The following is a 12,021-nucleotide window of genomic DNA, read 5'->3' as shown; positions in this document are numbered from 1 at the left end:
GCACGTATAGGGGTCCCAGCCTGCAGTCAGTGTGAATCATCAGATGTGTGATCCATGAAGCCTAGAAATGTCTCCTGCCCTGGCTGCCATCTGACAGTGACCGTATGACATTATGAATTATATGTATTGCCCTCAAAAGACATTTTTTTCCCTTTTTATAAAAATTTTTTTGCATTAGGGAAGTGGTAGGTTTACAGAAAAATCATGCATAAAATACTACTGTCAACACCTTGCATTAGCACAGTACATTTGCTACAATTCATGAAAGAACATTTTGATAATTGTACTATTAATTATCATCCATCATTTATAATAAGGCTCACTGTGTTACATAGTCTTATTTTTAGATTTTTAAAATTTTATTTTATGTTTCCCCCCTCCCCCCTGATGGTTTGTTCCTCTGTTTGCTCTTTGTTTGCTCCTCTCCAGGAGGCACCAGGAACTGAACCCAGGATCTCCCACATGAGAGGGGAGCGCCCATCAGACTGAGCCACATTGGTTCCCGTATTTTAAAATTTTTATTCTAACATATATACAGCCTAAAATCTCCCCCTTTTAACCACATTCAAATATACAACTCAGTGCTGCTAATTACATTCCCAATGCTGTGCTTCCATCACCACCATCCATTTCCAAAACTTTTCGATCAACCCAAGTAGAAACTCTGTACAATGTAATCCTTGAAATGTGTTCTTAATCTTAATCCATCTTCCTTGAATGCAAACCCATCTACAAACAGGACCCTTTGAAGATGTATTATCAGTTAAGGTTTGGACTCATTTGTGACTGGAGTCTTCTGAGACCCTGTGTAGGAATGACCAAATATGTATTACCTGAAGCTTTATAAAAAGCCAGAGGTTGCAAGGCTATCACAATGTGATGGAGACTGTTAGCACCAGGACGCTACCCACCCCAGGAGAAAGCATGGCCATGCCGATGCCTTGATTTTGGACTTTTAGCTTCTGAAACCAAGATAATAAATGCTTGTCACTTAAGCCAGCCCATTGGGTGGTATTTGTCATAGCAGATCTGGCAGACTAAGACAGACCACTTCAGAGACCCTGAGGCAGAGCTGCCCAGCTGAGCCCAGTCAGGCCCCTCAAGCCATGAAAGATAATAAGTTTTAGGGTGACTTGGTACACAGCAATACATAACCAGAACCAGGAGAAGCAAGAGGATTTCTGCTAGTGATATGAAGACACTTAAAGTATAGTAATGTGATCGGGTAGAGCTGCTCTAGCTGGAGACATAAGGAGTCTCCTGGAATTGGTGACATTCACGGTCTGACCTGCAGGCTGCAAAGGAGTTAGCAATAATAATATCCAGAAAAAGTGTTCCAGGCAGAGCAGCAGCAAGTGCCAAGGCCCTGTGGCAGGTCTGGGCTCAGCATGGCTGTGGATCAGCAAGGCAGCCGGGGAGGTCAGAGTGGAAAGAGCAAGGGAGTGAGTGGGAGGAGGTGAGGGCAGGGATAGGGAGTCTCACTGGCTGTCATAGAGAATTTAGAAGTTTTGATTCTGAGTGTGTTGGGGAACTACAGGGGAGCTAATTTTTTTTCCTCCTTAATTCTATTATTCTATTTATTTTCCTTTCTTTTGCATTTTTAATTTATTTTTCCAATTTTCCCTGCTTTCCCTCTCTGTGGGAGGATTTTGAACAGGGGCATGGTGAGATTCGATCTCCCTCCCCATGGTAGGGAGTGATAGGAAGGGACAGGGATCTCCTGGGGAGAAGTGCACCAGGACCACATCATGATTTTTGTGGGCCCCCAGGTTTTGTCTCCATGTTGTGTTCCTCCCACAATGCAGCCAGTGACTCCTATTATAAACAGTGGACAATAGCTAATTGCACAATTATAAAATGTCCTTTCATCAATTAAATCAACTGTATCATGCTAAGGCAAAGTGTTGATAACAGGATAGTATATGAGAACTCAGTATTTCATCCATGTTTTTTTTTTTCTGTAAACCTACAATTTCTTTAATTAAAAAAAAGTTTTCATTAAAAATTATTTAAAAATTAATAATCCCATTTTACAAATGCACTAGTACAAAAATGAATATACCAGGCAGAGTCATTATTATATATTCATTATTAGTATATTCAATGCTTCTCCTTCAGACTTTAAAAGAAATGAAGGGAAGCAGAGGTGGTTCAACTGACAGAACATCTGCCTACCATATGGGAGGTCCAGGGTTCAAACCCAGGGCCTCCTGGCCCATGTGGTGAGCTGGCCCACACATGGTGCTGCCATGCACAAGGAGTGCTGTGCATGTGGAGAGCCCCACATGCAGGGAATGCACCCCATAGTGAGCTGCCTGGCGCTAGAGAAGTGCAGCCTGCCCAGGAGTGGCACCGCACACACAGAGAGCTGATGCAGCAAGATGACGCAACCAAAAATTGAGGCAGATTACCAGTGCCGCTGAGAACACAAATGGACACAGAAGAACAAACAACAATGGCGGAAGGGGAGAGAAATAATAAAATAAATCTTTAAATAAATAAATAAAAATAAAAGAAATGAAAATGAAAACATTTTCATGGGCCCCTAAAAACACTGTGCCTGGGAAGCAGATGTGCCTCAAGTGATAGAGCTTCCACCTACCATATAGGAGGACCTGGGTTCGATCCCTGGGAACTCCTGGTGAAAAAGAAGAAGAGAAAGTGTGCCCATGCGGCAAGTCAGTGCTCATGCGAGTACACGCATGGTGAGCCAGTGCCCACATGAGTGAGTCACACAGCAAGATGATGACGCATCAAAAAAAAGACAAGGTGGGTAACGGATGTGGCTCAACAAATTGGGCTCCCATCTACCATATAGGAAGTCCAGTGTTCAATGCCCAGGGCCTCCTGGTGAGGGCAAACTGGCCCATGTGGCGAACTGACTCCCATGGAGTGCCGGCCCACACGGGAATGCTGCCCTGCATAGGAGTGCCACCCAGTATGGGAAAACCACCCTGTTCAGGAGTACTGGCTGACACAGAGAGCTGGCGTGGCAAGATGACAAAACAAGAGACACAGAGGACAGAAAATAAGATGTAGCTATTGCAGCAAAGCCAGGAGTACTGAACTGGAGAGAAACCCAAATCTGGCACTCAGGAGAAGGGGAGGAACTGATTTATTACACATGGGCCCAGAGGAGAGTCAGTCTCCAAATTCTGAGCCCCATTTTTCAGTTTCCATAGGTTTATATAGGATTTCGGGTAGAATCAGCATAACTTTTGCTCATTGGCTAACTTGGTGCTAGGCAAAATTTTGCAAACAGGGTTAAAGAAACAACGCAGGTGCGAGGCTGTGCTTTTGCAGGCTGATTTACAGATGTGGGGGCAGGAGTTACTTGTCAGTTATCCTCCCGCTAGGCCATGTTTTCATAGGCTGATTTATAGAAGCGGGGCAGGAGTGACATGTTAGATATTTTTGTAAGGTAATGCTTTTTATTTCTCAACAGCAGAACAGGGAATTGAGGTGGTACAAGAGAGTAATAGTCTCTCTCCTACTCCAGAAGGTCCCAGATCAGTTCCTGGAGCCATCTAATGAGAAGACAAGCAGACACAGGAGAAGGCAAGCAGACACAGAAGAACACACAGTGAATGGACACAGAAAGCAGACAATAGGGGGAGTGGGGGGAACGGGGTGAGTGGGGAGGGGAGAATAAATAAAACAAATCTTTGACAAGGGGAGAGTCGAGGTGACACACAGCAAAAACCAGGAACTGAGATGGCACAATTGACAGGGAACCTCTCTCCTTATCAGAGATCCCCAGGATCGAATCCTGGTGAATCCTGAGGGGAGAAAATGAGATGAGAAGACAGCACAGACAGCAAAAACAGCAGGGTGGGAGGAGGGGAAGGGGAAAAATAAATAAATAAATCTTTAAAAAAAAAACACTGTGCCCCTCAAGTGACCGAGAATCAGGCAATGCCCACATATGTCCCCTTAGATGTCCCGTGGCTGGACACAGACTCAGATCTGGCAGACAGTGGCATGGCTGGCTCGTGGGAACCCAGCCCCCACCAGATGCTTCCTTGATGGATGGATTGATGAAATGTTCCAGACTCAGCTAAACCCAGGGAGCATGGAAGTGGCAGGGCAGCCCTCCACCCCAACACTGCCAGGAAAGGGGTCCCTGCAACAAGGCTGTTGAGCTTTGTGGTGCTCAGAAGGAGAAGAGCTGTCATGAACCCTTGTTCACTTGATTCTCAACTCAGAGAGAAGGACTTGGTCCCATTCATTGCCTAATCCCCAGCACCAAGCCTGGCACACAGTAGGTGCTCAGGTTGTAACTGCCAAAGCATTGAATGAATGGGTTTTCTTCTTCCTGTTTAGCTACAAGCACCAGGAAAGACCTCTTGGAAGAAATGATGCCCTGGCAAAGCTATTGTGAGGACAAAAGGGATGGAGACATAAAGGAAGTGGGGGAGGGGTGTGGGGAGTGGGGCATATAGGAACCTCCTATATATATATACTTTTTAAAGATTCATTTTATTTATTTCCCCCTGCTTGCGGCTTGCTTGCTGTCTGCTCTCTGTGTCCACTTGCTGCGTTCTTTTGTGTCTGCTTGTCTCCCTTTGTTGCGTCATCTTGCTGTGCCACCTCTCTGCAGGCGCAGGCCGTCAGCTCTCCGCAGGCGCAGGCCGTCAGCTCTCTGTGGGCGCGGGACAGCTTGCCTTCACCTGGGATGCGAACACAGGGCCTCCCATACGGTAGAAGGAAGCCCAATCGGTTGAGCCACAGCCGATTCGCTATATTTTTTTTAAGGTAACATTTTGTGTGATCTACGTATCTTTTAAAAATAAATTAAAAATCTATTTTTAAATAAATAAGTGGAGGAAGTGTGGGACATCATGGTTACAGGTCACAGAAGTGGGACCCCAGGCTTGAGTGAAGTCACCTTACACCGGAGTCTCTGCGGAGTGGGGCCCTGGTAATTCCCCCCCACCCCCAGTAACAGTTTCCTGCCTCGTGGGTCCTGATGTTTCCTTCTCCTGAGGAAACATCTGGATTTTTCTCAGCTGCTGCCTGGGAGTATGGGCCACTGCCGGAGCTGCCTCCATTTCCCTCTGGAAGTACAGGGACACAAGGCAAGCTCTGTCGAGGAGTTCAGCAGCCTCCTGTGACTGGCTGAAGCTGTGTTTTCCATCCCTTGAGGTGACAGTGCCTTGGATGCTCACAAGATGGCAGGGCAGTGTAGGCGCTAAAACAGAGGATGGGGTGTTCAGTTTGAATCATGGCTCTGACCCCTTATTAGCTGGGTAACCCTGGACAAGTCAGGGAGCCTCTGTGAACCTCAATTTCCTCATCTGTCCAATGGGGGACATAATAGTACCTGCTTCCAGAGAGGGCTGTGAGGATTAAACGATACTGGTGGACAGCTTCAAGCACTGGTCTGGGGCTGATCCTGTGAGGACCCCATAAATAGCTTAGAAAATAAAAACAGGGAAAGAAAATGACTCATCCAGGCTATTGTCTCTTGAAAGACTTCTGACCTGCACTGGACAATATAAAAAAAGCTTTCCTTAAACCCCAATCCTCCATTTGAGATATTGTGGGGAGGAGGTGGATGAATCAAGTCAAAACTTCACATAGAAGAGTAAAAAGGGGAAGGTAATGGAGAAAAAATTAAGAGGAGGAAGGAGGCCTTATGCATATGAAGACAGATTATAAAGCTAGAATAATTAAGAGTGTGGCCCCAGCAATAAAATATGATATAGAATCAGTGAAAAAAAAGTCTTGTGTGTATGTCTGTAAATTTTTGCATAATAAAGCAGGTATCACAGATCAGAATTTTTCCATAAATGGTGATAAGACAACTAGTTAACTATTTGGGAGGCAAAATAGATCCTAAGTCACACAACATCTGAATTACTCTGGGAGTGCATGTGGTAATGGATGACCTCCCAAAATAATCTAGCTAATGGTAACTGAAACAGGCAGGGGTTTTATCATTCTTCATATAACATGAGGTCATAAAGTAAGGAGCCCAGTGCTGGTACAGTGGCTCCATGATGTCTGCTGGTACACAGGCTCCTTCCATCTTTTCACACCACTATTCTTAGTGGCTTTTGTCCTCAGGGTCTCAAGGTGGCTGCCAGACTTCCAGGCATCACAACCATATTCCAGACAAGAAAGAAATAGAAAGGTGATGTGCTAAGAGGTAGGCCTGGCAGTTTTCCCTTTCTACTCAAGTAAACCATAACTTCTCACAAGCCTAACCATAAATGTCCACTTTTATCTCATTGACCAGAACTGATCACATGGCCACTTTTAGCCACAAGGGAAACAGGGAGACATTTGTGTTTTAAACTGAGCATGTTGCTGCTTCAGACAAAAATCAGTGCTCTTTAGTCATGAAGAGGGGAAAATAATTTTGGGTAGACAGTCAAGCAACTCTGCAAAATTATCCACAAATTCCCGCTGTGTGGTGGCCAAACTCCAAGAGGGCCCCTGGTGACCCTCACCTCCTGATATTTATTTACACCCTTGAGAAGTTTCTTCTTACATTAAATCAGGGATGGGGTGATCTATGCGCCCCACAGAATGCTATAGAAATGATAGCATGTGACTTCCAAGGCTAGATCATAAAAGATATTACAGCTTCCACCTTGGTCTTTTGCAGGGGCCAGGAAAATTTTTCTGCAAAGTCTAGATAGTAAATATTTTAGGCTTTGGAGGCAAGGGTCTTGGTTGCAAATACTCAACTGCCATTTCATAGCATATCTCAACAGGGCATGGTTGTGTGCCAATTAAACCTTGTTTACAAAAACACGTAACAGGGAGGCACATCTAGCTCAGGTGGTGGGGCTCCCATCTGCCATACAGGAGGCCCCGGGTTTGATTCCTGGGGCCTCCTGGTGAAGGCAAGCTGGCCTGCGCCGCGGCAGAGAGCTGATGGCAGACAGTGAGTGCAAACAACAAGTGCAAGGCAGAATAAATAAAGGGAATAAAATAAATAAATCTTTAAAAAAAAAAGGTAACGGGAAACGGACTTTGGCCCAGTGGTTAGGGCGTCCGTCTACCACATGGGAGGCCCACAGTTCAAGCCCCGGGCCTCCTTGACCCGTGTGGAGCTGGCCCATGCGCATGCTGATGCGCGCAAGGAGTGCCGTGCCACGCAGGGGTGTCCCCCGCGTAGGGGAGCCCCATGCGCAAGGAGTGCACCCATAAGGAGAGCTGCCCAGCGCGAAGGAGGGAGCAGCCTGCTGAGGAATGGCGCCGCCCACACTTCCTGTGCCGCTGACGACAACAGAAGCGGACAAAGAAACAAGACGCAGCAAAAAGACACAGAAAACAGACAACCGGGGGAGGGGAGGGGAATTAAATAAATAAAAATAAATCTTTTTTTAAAAAAAACAAAAAAAAAACAGGTAACAAATTCATAAAGACAGAAAGTAGATTTTAGGTTACCAGGGGCGGGCAGATGGGGTGGGAATGGGGAGTTATTGCTTCCTGGGCACAGAGCTTCTGTTTGTGGCAATGAAAAAGTTTTGGTCACGGATGGTGGTGATGGTTGCTCAACATCATAAATGTAACCAGTGCCACGGAATTGTACGCTTAAAAATAGTTAAAATGGTGAATTTCATGGCATGTTTATGTTGCCACAATTAAAAAAAAAAAAAAGTAAAACCAGGCAGCAGGACAGATTTGGTCTGCAGGTTGTAGTTTGACCACCTCAAGTCATTTGGATTGCTTGTTCATCCAGCTGCCAGGCGGTATAAGAAGCCCCAAAGAGGAAGCAGATGTGGCTCCAGTGATAGAACTTCCACCTACCAAATGGGAGTACCTGGGTTTGATCCCTGGGGCCTCCTGGTGAAAAAGAAGAGAAAGCAAGCACAGTAAGCCATCCCTGCCTGAGTGCCCATGTGGTGAACCAGTGCCTGCATGAGTGCCCATGTGGTGAACCAGTGCCCACATGAGTGCCTGTGTAGTGAGCCAGTGCCCTGCACAAGTGAATCATGCAGCAAGATGATGACACATCAAGAGAGACAAGGGGAGAGGGCGGGGCAAGATGGCGTCTGAGCGAGTGCACCTTACGGTCTCTCCTGCGAAAAGGCAGCCCAGTGGGGTTGGAGTCTTGCTGGAGTGGGCTGTCTTGGGGGCTTGCAGGGCGGAGGGTGTGTGGACATCGATTTGGAGAGAGAGTGGCGGAGGTGGTGCTTGCTAAAGGTAGAATTGCGGCTTATAAGCACAGAGGTTGGAAGCCGTGGACTGGTGGGACCCTTCCCCCTGGTGCTGGTGGCCGCAGTGTTTCCTGAGATCTGTCAGTTGTGCAGTGGCGTTCCTGGGCCCCATGGTCCCCAGATGCATGGTCCCCAGGTCAGTGTCCCCTGAACCCCCATAGCCTTTGTTCCACGGACCTACATGCCCTGGGTCTGCACAGTCCCAGACTTCCCTTTCCCAAGTCCAGCGCTCCCGGACTTCCGGGATTGCCTTAGCCCTCCGGTTTTGGCCTGACTCTGTGGGTGGGAGGGATTCGGTGGGGGGTGCAGCAGGGGAGCCTGGCTACTGTAGGTTTGATTTTCTGGTGCCCCCCTTTTTTTTTTTCTTTTTTTTTTTTTTCTTTTTTTGTGCTTGGAGGAGAATACCAGCTGGCTTGGGGAGAGTCTGGGAAGAGAGGAGTGGTGAATCTGCTGAGAAAGCCCAATTCACCTAAATACACTGGGATAGGAAACTAGGCCTGGGAGAAGGTGGAGTCAGAAAATCAACAAGCCCTCTCATAGCACACCTAAAGGAGAGGGACTGTAGGAGTTGCTTTCCAAGCCTCCAATAGCATACTTGGGGTTCCCGGTGAGGCGTGGGTGCTCTCTCTCTGGAAATTAAGAGTCAGTTGTTTTCTGTGCGGAGCTGATTCAACAAGGACCCACTTGAATCTCCTACTGGACCTCTCAGGCAGCTTTCCTGCTGCTTGGGAGAGAGGAAAGTGAAGAAGGGAGAAAAGGGGGAATGTCAGATCCCTAAGCGTTTTATTCAACTACAAACAAGATTCCTTGCTTGAAACTTTCCCTAGTGTTTGGTTGGTTTTTCCTTGTTTTTCCTTCCTCTTTATCCCTCCAAGACCCTTTTTTCTTTCTTTTTTCTTTCTTTCTCTTTTTCTTTTTCCTGCTTACTTCACCACTCCCTTTTGTCCTTTTTTTCCTCCTTCCTTCCTTCCTTTCTTCCTTTCTTTCTTTCTTTCTTTTCTTTCTTTCTCCACTTTCTTATTCTTCTTACATTAGGTGCTGCAGGGAGAGATTCACATTTGCTGTATCTTCTCATCCTCCATTTACTCTTTTCTGTGTGTATTGATTTTGGCCATCAACACTATTCCCTTTCCTCTACATCCTTCTATCCTCCATCATTGATTGTTTCTCTTACATTACACCTCTCTTTGTTTGCCCCCCTATTTCTTTTGACTTTTTATTACTAATACCTTTGTTCTGTTTTCTGCCTTATATTCACTCTTTATATTATTGTCCTCTCTTTTCTCTTTCCCTCTTTCCTGAACACAAGGCCTTTTAATTCATACTGTATTCCTCCTGATATTCAGATTTTTATGTACTCTACTTTTCTTACTGTTATAACTCTACATACCTTACATGAGTCTAATATTCATGCTCCTATATCTCACATGGTTCCTCTGTTAATATTTACTATCAATACTACTATTATTCATTTTCTTTTCTTACTCCTTTTGCTTTCTCTGGCCCTAATATTTTCCTTCAAGAGAACTTAGCCAACATAAGGAAATAGAATAAGAAAAACAAAGTGACAAAGAAAAGACTTAACACACACGCAAAAACAACAACTAATTAAACTCCAAACTAGACAAAGAAGCTAAGCAACTGACCAGACCTGTCAGGATAAAATGATGACCAGACAGCAACAAAAAATTACAAACCAAACCAATAATCAGGAAAACATGCCCCCAATCCAATGAACAAACTAAAAACCAGGAACAGAACAATGAACAAGTAATTAAAGATCTCAAAACATATATTAGGGACCAATTTGAGGAGGTAAAGGAAGAGATTAAGAATATGGAGAAAACAATTGGAGAGAATACAGAAGAAATTGCAATCATACACAAAAATATAACGGATATGATGGTGATGAACAGCACAATTCAAGAAATCAAAAATACACTCTCAACAAATAACAGCAGACTCGACAAGGCAGAGGAGAGATTAAGTGATGTGGAAGACAGTACATCTGAAATCAAACAGATAGTAGAACTGGTCGATAAAAAGACAGAAAAAATCCAGCAGGGGTTTAGGGACCTGAATGACAATGCAAAACGCGCAAACATACGTATTATAGGCATCCCAGAAGAAGAAGAGAAGGGAAAGGGGACAGAAGGGGTGTTGGAGGAAATAATGGCTGAAACTTCCTAAACCTATTGCGGGAGATGGATGTACATGTCCAGGAAGCACAATGCACCCCAAACAGCATAAATCCCAACAGGCCTACCCCAAGATATATGCTTGTCAAGTTATACAACATTCAAGACAAAGAGAAAATACTAAAAGCAGCAAGAGAAAAGAGAACCAACACATACAAAGGAGGCTCCATAAGATTAAGTGCTGATTTCTCATCTGAAACCATGGAGGTAAGAAAACAGTGGTATGACATAGTCAAGGTACTAAAAGAAAAAAATTTCCAACCAAGAACACTCTATCCAGCAAAGTTAGCATTCAAAAATGATGGAGAGTTCAAAATATTCACATATAAACAGAAACTAAGAGAGTATGCCAACAAGAATCCTGCCCTTCACGAAATACTAAACAGAGTTCTGCAGGAAGAAAGAAAAAAAACGAGAGACCGAGTTGGAGGAGAGTGTAAGAGGAATTAAAAAGACAAAAACAGAAAAAGAAAATCAAACAGAATATGACAAACACAAATCCAAAGAATATATGGCTAATATATGTAATTCCTTAAAAGTAATAACACTGAATGTCAATGGATTAAACTCACCTGTCAAGAGACTCAGACTGAAAGTTTGGATAAGGAAATATGACCCATGTATATGCTGTCTGCAAGAAACACATCTTAGACCCAGGGATTCAAGGAGGTTGAAAGTGAATTGCTGGAAAACAATCTTATAAGCAAACAATAACCAAAAAAGGGCAGGAGTAGCTATATTAATATCAGACAAAATAGACTTTAAATGCAAAACAATTGTGAGATGGACACTACATATTAGTGAAAGGGATAATCTTTCAAGAAGAAAGAACAATCATAAACATTTATGCTCCTAAAAAGGGTGCTTCCAAATATGTGAGGCAAGCACTGGAAAAAATAAGTGAAGGAATAGATGCCTCTACCATTATAGTGGGGGACTTTAATGTATCACTATCAACTTTGGACAGAACATCTCAAAAGAGAATCAATAAAGAAACAAAGATTTTGAACAATATATTAGAGGAGTTGGACCTAATCAACATATACAGAACATTATACCCAAATACAGCAGAATATACATTCTTCTCAAGTGCACACGGATCATTCTCCAAGATAGACCACATGCTAGGCCACAGAAAAAGTCTCAATGAATTCAGAAAGATAGAAATCATGCAAAATAATTTCTCTGACCACAGTGGAATGAAGCTGGAAATCTGCAAGGGCCAGAGACCCAGATTTGGCACCAAGATTTGGAAGTTAAACAACACACTCTTAGAAAAACATTGGGTCAAGGAGGAAATCTCAAAAGAAATTAATAACTACCTTGAAACTAATGAAAATGATATCACAACATATCCAAACTTATGGGATGCAGCAAAAATAGTACTGAAAGGGAAATTTATAGCCATAAATTCATACATCAAAAAAGAAGAAAGAGCTAAAGTTGAAGAATTAAATGCACACTTGGAGGAATTAGTTAAAAAACAACAAATTAACCCCAAAGGAAGAAGAAAGAAAGAAATAACAAAAATCAGAGCAGAACTAAATGAAATAGAAAATAAGAAAGCACTTGAAAAAATAAAACCAAGAGCTGGTTCTTGAGAAAATCAATAAAATTGACAAACCCTTAGCTAGATTAACAAAGAAAAA

The sequence above is a fragment of the Dasypus novemcinctus genome, chromosome 19, assembly GCF_030445035.2.
Source record: "Dasypus novemcinctus isolate mDasNov1 chromosome 19, mDasNov1.1.hap2, whole genome shotgun sequence".
NCBI lineage: Eukaryota > Metazoa > Chordata > Mammalia > Cingulata > Dasypodidae > Dasypus > Dasypus novemcinctus.
The sequence above is the reverse complement of the archived record's forward strand: the minus strand, read 5'-3'. Positions refer to the sequence as shown.